Source organism: Pongo abelii, chromosome 1 (assembly GCF_028885655.2).
Source record: "Pongo abelii isolate AG06213 chromosome 1, NHGRI_mPonAbe1-v2.0_pri, whole genome shotgun sequence".
NCBI lineage: Eukaryota > Metazoa > Chordata > Mammalia > Primates > Hominidae > Pongo > Pongo abelii.
Window position 1 is genome coordinate 133,986,928 of NC_071985.2, and position 13,811 is coordinate 134,000,738.

At 40.0% G+C, this 13,811-nt stretch overlaps 1 protein-coding gene across 3 annotated transcripts in view; it reads left to right on the forward strand.

The window, feature by feature from the left end:
* PLPPR5 (phospholipid phosphatase related 5) overlaps positions 1–13,811 on the forward strand; it is a 115,042-nt gene that overhangs the window by 55,244 nt on the left and 45,987 nt on the right. The window lies entirely within an intron of this gene.

Here is a 13,811-nt window from a genome sequence, read left to right on the forward strand (position 1 = left end):
CAACAATGGTACCGTCAACGGTACCATCAACCTCTCCTTCCTCACAAGGATGTGCCTTGCAGCTCAGGAGGTGGACTCCTAAAGCGTTCCCTGTAGGCTTTTCCACAAACCCCAATAAGGTCAGAGATTTTTTTTTTTTTTGAGACGGGGTCTCGCTCTGTCACCCAGGCTGGAGTGCAGTGGTGCAATCTCAGCTCACTGCAAGCTCCGCCTCCCAGGTTCACGCCATTCTCCTGCCTCAGCCTTCCGAGTAGCTGGGACTGCAGGCATACCACCACACCCGACTAATTTTTGTATTTTTAGTAGAGATGGGGTTTCATCATGTTGGCCAGGCTGGTCTCAAACTTCAGACCTCAAGTGATCTGCCCACCTTGGCCTCCCAAAGTGCTGGCATTACAGGCATGAGCTGCTGCACCTGGCCAGATCAGAGAATTAAATGTCTTCTGGGGTTCTCCTTCCCAGTGGTGCCAAATCTACTTCCTTCCAATTTCAGCTCATTAACAAGAGATCTGTAAAGTCTCAGGACCAATTTGAAACCAAATTTGATTATTTCTAATGACTTGGAAAAACTTGGAATTATTTTTTTACCCTCAGAGAGCTATTTGATAATGGAAATGTTTTCAATACAATCATGTTGTTTCTAAAAGCAGAAAGAATATATGGAATACCTTCTGACACCTCTACTTGAGTTTCAAATAAAGATTACTGAATAAAAGGACAATTTAGGAAGGGAAATACAGCATTACACGTAACATTTACAATGGCAGGATAATTTTAGAACCATAGAGTATGCATTTTAACATTTTTTAAAGTTTTTAAGCCAAGTTAATTCTATCCCTCACTGCCTGGACATTTTAAAAATCCCATCCAGAAACTTTTTATGGAGTCAAGGATTCTTTCCTTAATGCTATCCTATTTATTTTCTCTTTCACTGCTTCCTAACTTTTCTAAACTTTGTCTGTTACAACTCTCTCCTTGCCATCTCGCTGCGTCCCCAAACTCTGTTCTTCTAATTTCCCGTTTTCTTTAGCCCATCAGCATTGCTTTTTCTTGCACATTCTAAGGTACCTTTGGGCCTGATATGAAGTATAGTAGCCCATGCATATTCTTTCCTATTCAAGAAATTGCTTGACTACATGTTTCACGTCTACTAGAATATGAAGCACTCAGCCTTAAAACAGGGATTGAAACTTGAGTGAATCAGAAGTCACAAAATACTTTTCACTCATTGCCATCACGTCTAAATTTGATGTTCATATTTGTATCTGGGTATGAATTGCAAATATATCTGCATATAAATACATGACCTAGCCAGTGTTGGGAGACAAATTCCAGAATGCTCTCTGACCCCAAATATTCTTACACAAATATTTTAATACTAATAAACATTAGATTCAGATGGGGCGTGGTGGCTCATGCCTGTAATACTAGAACTTTGGGAGACCCAAAAAGTAGAAAGATCACTTTGGAGTTTGACACCAGCCTAGGCAACCTAGGAGACCCCATCTTTACAAAAAAGAGAGAGAAAAAGAAAAAAAAAAAAAGCAAAACCTCAGCCAGGTGTGGTGCTGCATGCCTGTAGTCCCAGCTACATGAGAAGCCAAGACGGGAGAATCTCTTGAATCCAGGAGTTTGAGGTTACAGTGAGCTATGATCACTCAACTACATACACTTCAGCCTGGGTAACAGAGCAAGAACCTGTCTCTAAATAAATAAACAAATAAAAATTTAAAACACAGTACATGTTAGATTTTGCTGTGTAACCAATGTTTGCCAGTGGTGTTGATTGTGCTGCTATAATAATATACTTGGCCTTTTTATTCTGGCAAAATAGTGTTTCAAAGGCATTGCTACAGGAGAAAGTATTATTGTTTATGCACTAGAAGAATCTTAACATCTTGTCTTGCTCAGTCTACTGGCCACCGGCATGCATTTGTTTTATAAACTTCTGAATTATAAATCATACTGTTCTGTAATAAAAATTGGGAAATATTAATGATAATAATTATTATAACAAACATTTGTTGAACATTTACCACGTGTCAGGCACCGATTGCTTCACTTTTACTGACTTAGTTAATACTTTACTAATTCCTTTGTATTTTTAAAGTTATTTATCATTATTATTTATTTAATAATTGATTATTTGTGATAATTTATTGAATCCTTGTAACATTTTCTTAAAGTATGTGATATTATTTTACCCATTTTATAAATGAGGAGACTCAAAAAGTAAAGTAACTTTCTCAGATCCATAGAACCACAAATTTTTCTGGTGGCGATGTTTCTGAATGTTCCAGAGAAGGAAACATTAGATTATTTTAGCCCTAGTGTGTGCATCTGCAGGTGAATTCTTTCCTGCATAATACCAGCATCCAGTAAACTGTAAAGCCAAGGGTGCAGATGGTAGATTCATTTAGAGCAAAATCCCTTAATAGACACTCCAGCACTGGGAAATGTTGTACCATTAAACATTGGTTCAGACTACAAACTAGGATTCCTGCTTGTAATTACATTGATGGGTACTTCTGTCTTTTTAACAATAGATTCTGTTCTCTGCTGTTTCTCTGTCTTACCCCACCACCCCTTTGTGTGTGTGTGAGTGTGGGTGGCTGCTATGGCAACTCTGAATATAACTCCTGCTGCAAATGTAAGCCTTATAGGCAGGCTTTGCTGTTATATTTGAACTTACATACAAATATATTTTTTCCCACTTTCACTAGAGACACCTTGGGAAAACTTGATAATAGGAATGTTGGGGTGTTTCAAACTAATGCGGTCTCATGAAATGCTTGCCAGAATTTTGATGGGTAGTAAATAGAAAACAGCCATATATTCAATATCCTCCGTGGAAATGGTCTTATGGCTGTATTTAATTAAAGGCATATTTATTTAATTTAGTGTTGGTGTTATAAACATACATAGATGGCATAAATAAAAATCAATGAGCCCTGTTATGGAGTACGTAAATAATAACTGAGAAATATGTTTCTGATGCCTCTTTTTGTGGATTAGGAAATAAAACTGAGGAATTTGAACTCTCCCTTAACATCTGACTTTAATTAAGGCTTTGGTGCTAAGTTGATCATGGAGGTTTATTTTGCTTTACTGAAAACTTTCAGGAATAAAAAAAAAAAGCTCTATTCCTATTTTTGTAAGTACCGTTGGTTCTCTAGGAAAAAAAAATTGTGAGAGTTATTTAACTCTCAGTCATCAAATTTATAGTTCAGTGTTTAGTGACATTAGAATGTTTAAATTTACCTTTGTGGTATTTCTTTTCATACAAATGGGTAAAGTTTTTTTCAATTAAAAGCAAATGAACTTCAAGGTTGAGAATGAAAAATTATGTTTGGTGAATTTCCAGTTAACCTCATAAATTGTTGAAACAGACAGACATGAAATGACCTCCTTGGGTCACTTCCAGTTCTGACCTTAGATTTTTGAAAATGTCAAGAAAAAACGGTCAGTTACATTTATTGGCCTCTGTTTCCGCTATGTGTTGCTGCATTATAAACAACCCTAGACCTTAAAACAACAACAATCTGTTACTGTCAGGATACGGAGGGTTGACTTGCGGTTTTCCTGCTAGTCAATCCTTGCTTCTTTCATAGGACACATTCAGCTAATTCAGAGATCTGGGGTTTGGACTCAGCCGAGACAGCACAAATAGCTGGGCCTGTCTCCTTCTCAAGAGGTCTTTCTCACAAGGGTCATCTTCCCTGATGGCATCTCAGAGCCACCTTCCGATAGGGTAATGACCCAAGCTGCAGGGTATCTTGAGACTTAGGTTCCTAAGCTTGTTACACATCTCTGTCACTGTATTTTATTGTCCAGGGAAATCACAAGAGCAGCCCAGATTGTTGGGGGTAGAGAAGTAGCTTCCGCCTAGAGATGGGAGGCGCAGCAAAGTCACAGTGTAATGAGGAGCATTTACTGGGATGGGAAGACTCTGTGGCATTAAACAATTTATCCCGGTCTTTTCCCAGAATACCGGTGGAAACTCTAAAATATCATTCCCTCTCTCCCCTTCCTCACTGGTGGCCAATCGTTGGCATTATCCCACTCTCACTTCCCACACAGCCATCTTTTATAATAAGCTCACAAAGTCCCATGCACAACAACCACTGCTCACAGGCTGCTGAGACAAGGGTTAAATAAACACAACCCACTAGTGTCTGTTTGCCCCCCTCTTCTTTTGAGACTTATTACCTAATTCCGTACAGGAGCATGAGCCAGCCCTCACTCGGAGGTATAAGGATTCAGGGAGTGCATGTCAGTTTACTTGTAGCAGGTGATTTCATGAGACTGGTCAGGGATTGTTTTTGGAGTAGAAACAATAGGGTGAGCCAAATGAAAAGCTCCAGGCTGCCATCACGTACTTCTTTTCACTGGAAAATGAGATCTAGCTGCCATCAGAAGGCCATTCCTCTAAAGCTCCCTGCTTAGGAATAATGTAATGCTGAAACGTATAAGGTCCCTGTGCTCTAAATGTCAAACAAGCAAATTTGATGAAGCATCTACTATGTAATACATCAAAAATATTTACTGAGCATGCACTCATAATGTGACTGCTATACTATTATTATGACTACTGGTGCCATGACCACTATTATTAGTTGATTGATGTTTCACCTATTACCCTTCAGCTAAGTGTTATTGATGTAGCTGGGGGAGAGTACAAAAGACATTTGTGAAGTATCCACTGGGTTCCAATATTTTTACTACCATGGACCCCTTTCATTATTAACCCTGTCTCCCTTTCCCCACACTACTCCATGAACTGCGTGTTTTAAAATCTTTACAACACTTTTTAAATCTTTAAAATACTTTCCCATTGTATCTTAGGCCCAGATATTAAATAATTGCTCATAATCATAAAATATAATAATGCTGTTTTGCAGTTACGCACATACAACTATTAAAATGGCTTGGATGATAATAAACAGTTAAGTAAATGACTAAAGACCTAGGGATACTCTGCATCCTTACCTTAATTTTACTTGGCTTCTGTAAAAGACACTTATATTTGGGTATTCTGTGATTGACATGTGGCTTTATAATGGTTTTCTGGTTCTTCAGTCACATCACAGAAATTCCCGTGTCTTCAACAACCGCTAAGCAGCATGAGATCACCAGTGTTGCCAAATGACTTAGTGTACTCCCAGTCAAAAGCAAAGAACATTGACGTTTTAGTTAATGCATGTGGGCTTATTATAGGTAAATATACTATTTGATTAGGCTGTTTGAAATATTGAAAAATATGTCACAGAATTATATTTATGTGTTTGGGATTTCTCATGTTAGCAAACATCGGCTTGGGGACTGCTGATAGCATCTTGAACATTCTAATTAAGAAAAGAGGACTTTCTATTCTAGGACAATGTAAGATAGGGCTGTATTATGACTTCCATGGACCCTAGGTAACTTTTGCCTTCATAGGCCCCTTCCACCATAAATAAATTTTAAAATGGTATTTTACAAGTGTATTTCTATAAAATAATATGTAAAACGTTATACATTAAACGTTTTCTTTAAACCTAAAAATTCACATTTACCTTCCGCTTCTAAAAAAAAAGTTATGATATTTTCACGCGTCCTTCAAAGTGTCATGGGCCCTAGGTACTGTGCTTACTGTAATGCTGAATTAGTCTGCCCTGAGGAGGGGGTATAATAAAGTTCTCTATGGAATATGATTGTTAGAGTATCTGGTAATGACGAGTCCCACCCGATGTCCAGGAGGGATGAGGTCCTGCTGGCAAGCATCACGGGAAGTGCTTCAGAGGTGAGTGGTACTTGGGGTGAGTCTTGAAAATGGACATGATTTGAATAGGGGGAGAAGAAGTGTCCCAGGGAAGGGCAATAGCAGGAGCAAAGGCAAAGAACAAGAAACACTGAAAGAATCAGAAACAGGTAAGGGGGAACCTCAGCATGGGGGTGTATATTTGGAACTGTGGGATTTAAGGATTAGCAAGGGTGAATAAATCAGGAAGATTTTGTAAAACAACCTGAGGCTTTATGGCTTGAATTAAAAAGAAATGTGGAACTGAGAAATGACATTACAGAAGCAGTGCTTCAGAATGGTTGTGTTTGATTCAATTCCATAAATATATATTGAATACCTAGAATGCATAAAGTCTCTACATACTGATATAAACTCTTTTGGCAGCTTAAAAATGGTCTGGTAGAGAGTAAAGAGAGAATTAAAATTGAAAGAAACTAAAGGCAAGGGAAAGCTTTTAAGAAGATCAACACAGAATCTTGGGCATAAAATCAAAATCCCTAGACAGAGTCTCAGGATTTGGATTTGGATTTGGATTTAGCTGGTTTCCTTAAGATTGGGAGCCCTTATACTGATGCGACCAGGACCAGATGAAATGAAATGAAAGTCATAGTTTCTGAGGAATGGAGTAAGCTGGGACTCTGTGAGCTGCCAAGCCTGAGCCATGGCAGGGTGAGTACAGATTGGAGCTGCTAGGGAATCTCTAAGCACTTTTTCCTAAAGCACAGGAATAGGCAAGTCAGATCTAGACCTAGAGCCAGAACTGCAGTGTACACCTCAGAGTTTCTAAACCATCACCAGCTTACTTACACTATGGCTAAATGTGGCCAAGTTCATGGGCCAATTGTTCTGCTGTTTTATTTCAAACCCATGTCCCAGTTACCATTTATTGAAAAGTGACTATCGGCCTACTATCGTACTAGTTACTTTACCTTACCTCTTTATATGGCTAATTCTTTAGAGTGGCTGAAATGAAAGTATGGCTGTCTTTATTTTACAGGTAACAAAGTTGAGACTATGAGAAGCTAGTTGACTTGTCCAGGGTTATTCAGCTAGTCTGTTTTACAGCCAGGAATGTGACCCAGGCCACTGTGACTCCAAAGTCGATATTTGGTCTTTTACATCACACTACCTCCTGGAATGTACCCCCATTGAAAAGAAGGCAGCCAAATTTTGAGTTATCCCCAGAGTGCAGTGCCTCACACACAGTAGGTGAAGGAAACTTGTTAGTTGATTTTAATTAAATGATGCATAATAAGAATTAGGAAGATAGTTGAAAACATGTGTGCTCCAGAAATTCCTGTCTTATGTCCTATTTTCCAGGTGACCAGGTAGCTCAAGCACTAAAAGCCATATAAATAGTCTTGATTATTGGATTTTAATTGTTCTTTAATTTTAAGGGAATGCATATTTTATAATTTTTATATGTTCTGCTCTGCATATCATCTAAGGTGTTAAATAACTTTGCTTTTTAAAGTGACAATTCTAAGTATTTTTAACTGCATAACAACAAAACTAACACTGGCAGTGCTTATAGCTGGGTAGAACTCCATGGTAGGTAATATCACTTTGACAAGGTGGAACAGAAAAACAACAACTTATAATGAGCAGCTCTGAATACGTGGTCGTTTGATGTCAGTCCCAGTAACATGCTCGAGTCTGTTTTTCGAACGACACACTTATCTGCTGCAGGTGACATGGCCTTACTCCTGGACCCCTGGGGCATACATTGCGATGCCCCCACTGGAGCCTGCCATAAGCTCCAGACTCTATGTTTTCCCACCACTGACACATCAATCCCTAGAACGTCTGCTGGATCACATGGCCCGAGTACCAGAGCTGCATTCCCCACAGCCTGTACCTGCTGCTGCAGAGCCCTTTCTTGCTTCAGGTTCTATTCAAAGTTGGCAGCTTTGTATGCCACCCAGTATCTTAGTCCATTCAGATAGCTCTAACAAAATATCACACACTGGGTATAGCATATAAACAAAAGAAATTCATTTCTCACAGCTTTGGAGAGTAGAAAGTCCAAAATCAAGGCTCTGGTAATTTAGTGTCTGGCAAGGGCCTGCTTTCTGGTTCATATATGGTGTCTAGTCATTGTGCCCTCACATGGTGGAAAGTATGAGCTAGCTCTCTGGGCTCTGCCCTCAAAACCTAAGCACTGCACCTCTTAATACCATCACTGTGCGTGTTAGGATCTCAACATATAAATTTGTGAGGGGGGATACACACATTCAGATAATAGCACTTAGTATATGGGGCAGAGCAATACTTACTGGTATGGGATGTATTTTTCCCAAAACCCAAAGTGATCTACAAAGTACTGTGCATCCTTCTTTGTGGTAGGGGTACGAGATGCAGTAATTGTCTTTTACTTTGGAGGGAATGTCTAGCATGCCACTGACCACTGGATCCCTAAAATCTTTACTGATGTCATTAGGCCCCTGAGTATTGTAGGATTTATCTCTCCAAATCTGGAATGCATGTGTCTTACCAAGGCCTACAGTGTGCTAGCCACCTCTTGTTTATCTTGTCAGAATGATGTCTTGTATATAAGGGATCAATGACTAAACCGGGGGACATCCAAACTATCTCTATCTCTTTAGTCTAAGTTATGGCAGAGAGTGGGAGGGTTAATACAGCACTGACATCAACTGTGATGTAAGGAATCGCCTGTACCAGGTGAATGTGAACTGTTCCTCATCCTCTTTTTTGAATGGAATTGGAAAGAACCCATTAAACAAATCAATGGCCAATATTAGTTGGTTGAAGATTCAATGGTCTACACTTATCCTTCAGGATCTGAACAGTCTTGTGAATTACATGGAAATAGAAGAACCAGCACTCCTGCATTATTGAGATCTTGAGAGGTGACATTAAATCTTCACCATCCTCCCTTCAATAATGTAGTAGTATTTTTTATTTATTATCTTGGAGTTTCAGAAGATTTCAATTGAATTCCCCTAATGAGTAGTTACTCCTCTTTTCAAGTATTGTGCATCCCCATTTACGCACTCATGGACTGAGGAAATGACCCCTGGATATGCTCAGAGACTTAGTAGATCCACTTTCAGCCAGACTTTGGCCTGGACTCATTTATTACCTAGGCTCATATGTCCCTACTCTAACAGGGGACCGTGATGACACTAATTCAGGTCTCCATGTATCATTGTCTACACAGACCCTGTGTCCAGTCATCCTCAAAATATCTGGATATTTTTTTTTCTCCAGTGTATGGAAACCTGAGTAAATGGCTGTGGGTCTTCTTGAAGAAGGACTGGGGAAATCATTACAATGTATACCTCCTGTAGTGTTTCAGGGTCCTTCCCTCTGGGGACCTGATGCCTCTTCAGGCAATGAAGTCATTCAGTGTTGGTAACTGTGCAAAGGGTTGAAGATTTTCCCTGGGGCACCCACCCTCAGGTCATACATTCCCATTTTCTTGGGATGATATATATTAGGTAGTCTCATGGCTCCCCATCTGTTTTGCCCCTAAGGGATGCTATGTTCTATAAACCACCTCTATGACTTTGTGTGTATTAAGTCCCTTTGGCTGTCACTCTGGCTTTGTGCATTGTTATGACAATTGGGACCCACTGGCTTTTGGTGGTTAAGCCCAGCACCTGGCTTCTCTTTCTTCAGGGACCCTGTAATCCCCATGGATATTAAGACACCCAGCTTTGTGACAGCTTCCCCTACCATCAGCCCTGACCTGCAGAGGAAAGGCATCACTGAACTTCTGAGTGATGCTGGTGTCCCTCTCACCAGTACACTCTGATGCCTCAGTGAATGACGTGTCCACCCCTCAAGGCTAATATCATCTGGTGGGCCTTCGGTTCTCATATGATGTGTACATTCCAGCAATACCCACTTCCTGGAGCCTTTTAATTCCTTCTTCTACCCATTTGCCAAGACAATTCAGGCAATTCACCCTCATTCAGATAGAGCTATCACTTTCTCCATGCTTGTAGGGGCCAGCCCAGCAGGGAGTTTTTACCATCCAGCGCACTAGAGGTGGAAACTCAGCTCACTGGTCTCCTTACAGCACAATGACACAGTATTTCTTGAAATAGAGATTAGAGAAACTTACCTCTGTGGCTGCCATACTGCTTTCACCTAGTTCTAATGCAGAGAAGATCTAACAAGCTAATGCACAGCCAGAGATTATTAGCATGATACTGTATCTTCTCTGATCCTCCCTGTGTCAAATATATTTACATTTTAAGTGCCTTAACATATAGGAAAAAATACATAGCACTGTAGTCCGGGCACCGTGGCTCATGCCTGTAATCCCAGAGCTTTGGAAGGCCAAGGTGGGCAGATCACTTGAGGGTGAAACTCCATCTCTACTAAAAATACAAAAAAAATATTAGCCAGGCGTGGTGGTGCATGTCTGTAATTCTAGCTATTCGGGAGGCTGAGGCTGGAGAATCGCTTGAACCCAGGAGGCAGAGGTTGCAGTGAGCCGAGATTGCGCCACTGCACTCCAGCCTGGGCGACAGAGCGAGACTTCCTCTCTCTCTCTGTCTCTCTCTCTTTCTGTCTCTCATATATACATACATATATATGTCTGTAATTGTAGTTATCAAACTCCTTCTAAATTGAGGATGCAATTAAATCGAGGCGATTTCTTGGTACTTCTGTTGTATTACAATAAAGGTTACCTTCTTCTTATAAGCACAGTCTGCTTTGAGCTATTTGTTTGTTTATGCCATTTAAAGAAACTCTTGGAAGGGGAACAAAAGCCTCCAAAGAACAAGTAGAAATCTCTCTATAATAATACAGCAATTTGAGGTATAAAAATAATTACTGAGTTCTTACTGTGCTAAATACTTTATGTACAGTGTATTTACTGCTTTGTTCTGTCAAATACATTAATCAGGCATCTTTCTATTATAGAGACTTATGCTATTAACTTCTATACATTATAGGGAAATATGTTCTCCTTGGACATTCTAAAACTTCCACTATCAAAAAAAAAAAAAAAAAAACCCACAACCACACAAATAATTTCCATTAATTCAAGCTACCATCGCATCTTTGAAAGAAATTTCTAGAAAGACTGTTTTACACTTTCTCACCTTATAAACCAGTTACATGGGGTTTGCCCCTTCCACCTCCACAACACACACACACACACACACACACACACATGCACACTCACTCTCCTGAAACCACTCCTCAGACCTCATCCCCCAGATCTTATCAAGAGCCTCTTCAGATCCTTGTCTTGCTGGCCTTCTCAGTAGCATTGATACTCTTAATTATTCCCTCTATTTGAGCTTTTCTCTTTTTAATATGTTGGAAACATTATATTCTTCAAATTTGCTTTTCTTCTCATTGAGTGCCTCATTGCAATGTCAGAAAACTGTTACCAGCAATTACCAAGTTTCTGTTCTAGATCTTTTCTTCCCTCTGTTATCCCTTCCAACAGTGATCTCATCTATTCCCACCTCCATGCCTTTCAAGTGAACCCCACAACTCCTTCATTGGCCTTAACCTCTCTCTTCAGCTCCAGACTTTATGCCTAACTTGAACATATCTCTGGAGTGTCTCATCAGCACCTTACTTGCAGAATTTCAAAAACCGAAACCATGATCTTGCCACTGCTCCCAGCCATCTCCTGCTTTTGTGTCTTCTGATTTGATTATTGACATTCCTACCCTCGTTACCCAAGCCTGAAATCTCTGAGTCATTCTCAGCTCCTCCCTCTTCCACACCCCCGCATCCAGATGTCTGATTAATTCTGTTGGTTCCACATTTGAAATATCTCTCAAATCCAGACTCTTCATATATGTTATTCTACTGGGTGAATTTACCTTCTTTGTGTTGTTTGCCTTGACTATTGCAGGATCATCTCCAATAAGCTTCCTAACATAATTCTTTTCTCATCCTTGTCCATTCTGCACTTTGCCACTGGAGTAACACCCCTAAAGCATGAGTTATAAGCGCTTATCCCTTTGCATAAAAGCTCTCCATAGCCTGCCCTCCCAGTGAAAGCCCCTTCAAGCGTTACACTCCTACGTGTGCTATACAAGGCCCTCTTAGCCCTGGCTAAAAGCTGTCTTCCCTCCAGATATGGACTAAATTTTGTCCTCCCTTGATTCATATGTTGAAGCCCTAACTCCTAAGTGATAATATTTGGAGATGAAGCCTTTGGGAACTGATTAGGGTTAGATGAGATCATGAAGGGGTAAGGCCCTCATGATGGGATTGTGTCTTTATAAGAAGAGACAGCAGAGAGCTTGCTTCCTAGCTCTCTCCACCATGTGAGGACACAGCAAGAGGGCAGCATCTGCAAGCCACATAGAGCCCACACCAGTACTCAAGTATGCCAGCACCCTCATCTTGGACTTCCAGTCTCTAGATCTATGAGAAAATTAAGTTCTGTTGTTTATGCCACTCAGCCTATGGCATTTTGTCATGGTGCTCAACCTGAACCCCCTCCCTTACTGCATAATGCCCTCTCTCACTTCATGTGAACCCAGTCCATATTAGACTACTTTTGATCACTCTAGTCCACTCGTTTATAGTAGACTATTTCTGCTATTCTCTCAGCCTACATTTCCAGTGCCTCCAACCTCCATAATCACCCGTCAAAATTGTATTCACCTTTTTGTGTGTCCATTAACGTTCTCTACGATAAATAATAGAAAATGAGTCAAGTTGATTTAAGCAAAATGAGGTGAAAGGAGAGGCTCGAAAATGAGGCTCAGGGAATGAGCAGGAACTGATAGAACCTAAGCAGCTAGAACCACAGCCAAGACCAGACAACAGGAAGGGTGCGCTGAGGATACACAGCTGTGACCGCAGGTCCCAGGTATCACTGGCACCACCACTTCTCCATGCCTCCACCTGCACTGCCACCACTGCAGCTGCCAGTGGCGGAGATGTTTCACTTCACCCGCTTCTTTGCATCATTTGCAGAGCATCTGGTTGAGTGTGGATCACGTGCCAGTGGCCTGCCTGCCAAGGCTTTGAGGAAGGCCACACTCAGATTTTTGTTTAGTTTTGGTGCTGGGATAGAATATATGCTTCCCACACAGGAGACAATACATGTGGAGAATTTCCCAATCACAAGAAATGGGTTAGATGCTAAGTAATGGGAAAAAAATACTTTTTACCTTTGCAACCTAGATTAAGCCTGGTCCCCTTTTTAGGGCTTTATCTCATCTTTTTATTTAAAATTAATCTACGCATCTTCAGTGGTGCACCTAGCATATTTGACAGAAAAGCAAATCACTTTTAGCATCCCTTCCTCTATATGGAAAAATTATTTTCAGTAATAACTACGTGATAATAATCATTATTTTATTGATTTATTTTTTAGTTTTAAGATAAGAATAGGTAAAGTATATCTTAAAAATATACTATATATGCATGGTTAAATTTAAAAAATTTAATATGTATTTAATTTTTTAACTTTTATTTTAATTTTGGGGGTTCATGTGCAGGTTTGCTATATAGGTAAACATGTGTCATGGGGGTTTGTTGTCCAAATTATTTCATCACCTAAGTGTTAAGCCTGGGACCCATTAGTTGTTTTTCCTGATCTTCTCTCTCCACCCACCCTCCACTCTCCAACAGGCCCCGGTGTGAGTTGTTCCTCTCTATGTGTTCTCATCACCTAGGTCCCACTTGTAAGTGAGAACATGTGGTATTTGGTTTTGGTTTTCTGTTCCTGCATAAGTTTGCTAAGGATAATGACCGCCAGCTCCATCCATGTTCCTTTAGAAGACATGATCTCATTCATTTTTACAGCTGCATAGTATTCCATGGTATATATGTGCTACATATTCTTTATCCAGTCTACCATTGATGGGAATTTAGACTTCAAGCACCAGTGTTCCAGTGAACCAGGCAGAACTTCATCTTCTTTTATGAGCCCATAGTTGATTCCATGTCTTTGCTATTGTGAGTAGTGGTACAGTGAATATACATGTGTCTTTGTGATAGAATGATATATATTACTTTGACTATATAATAAGTAATTTAAATAAATATATATTTACATTTATATAAATATATA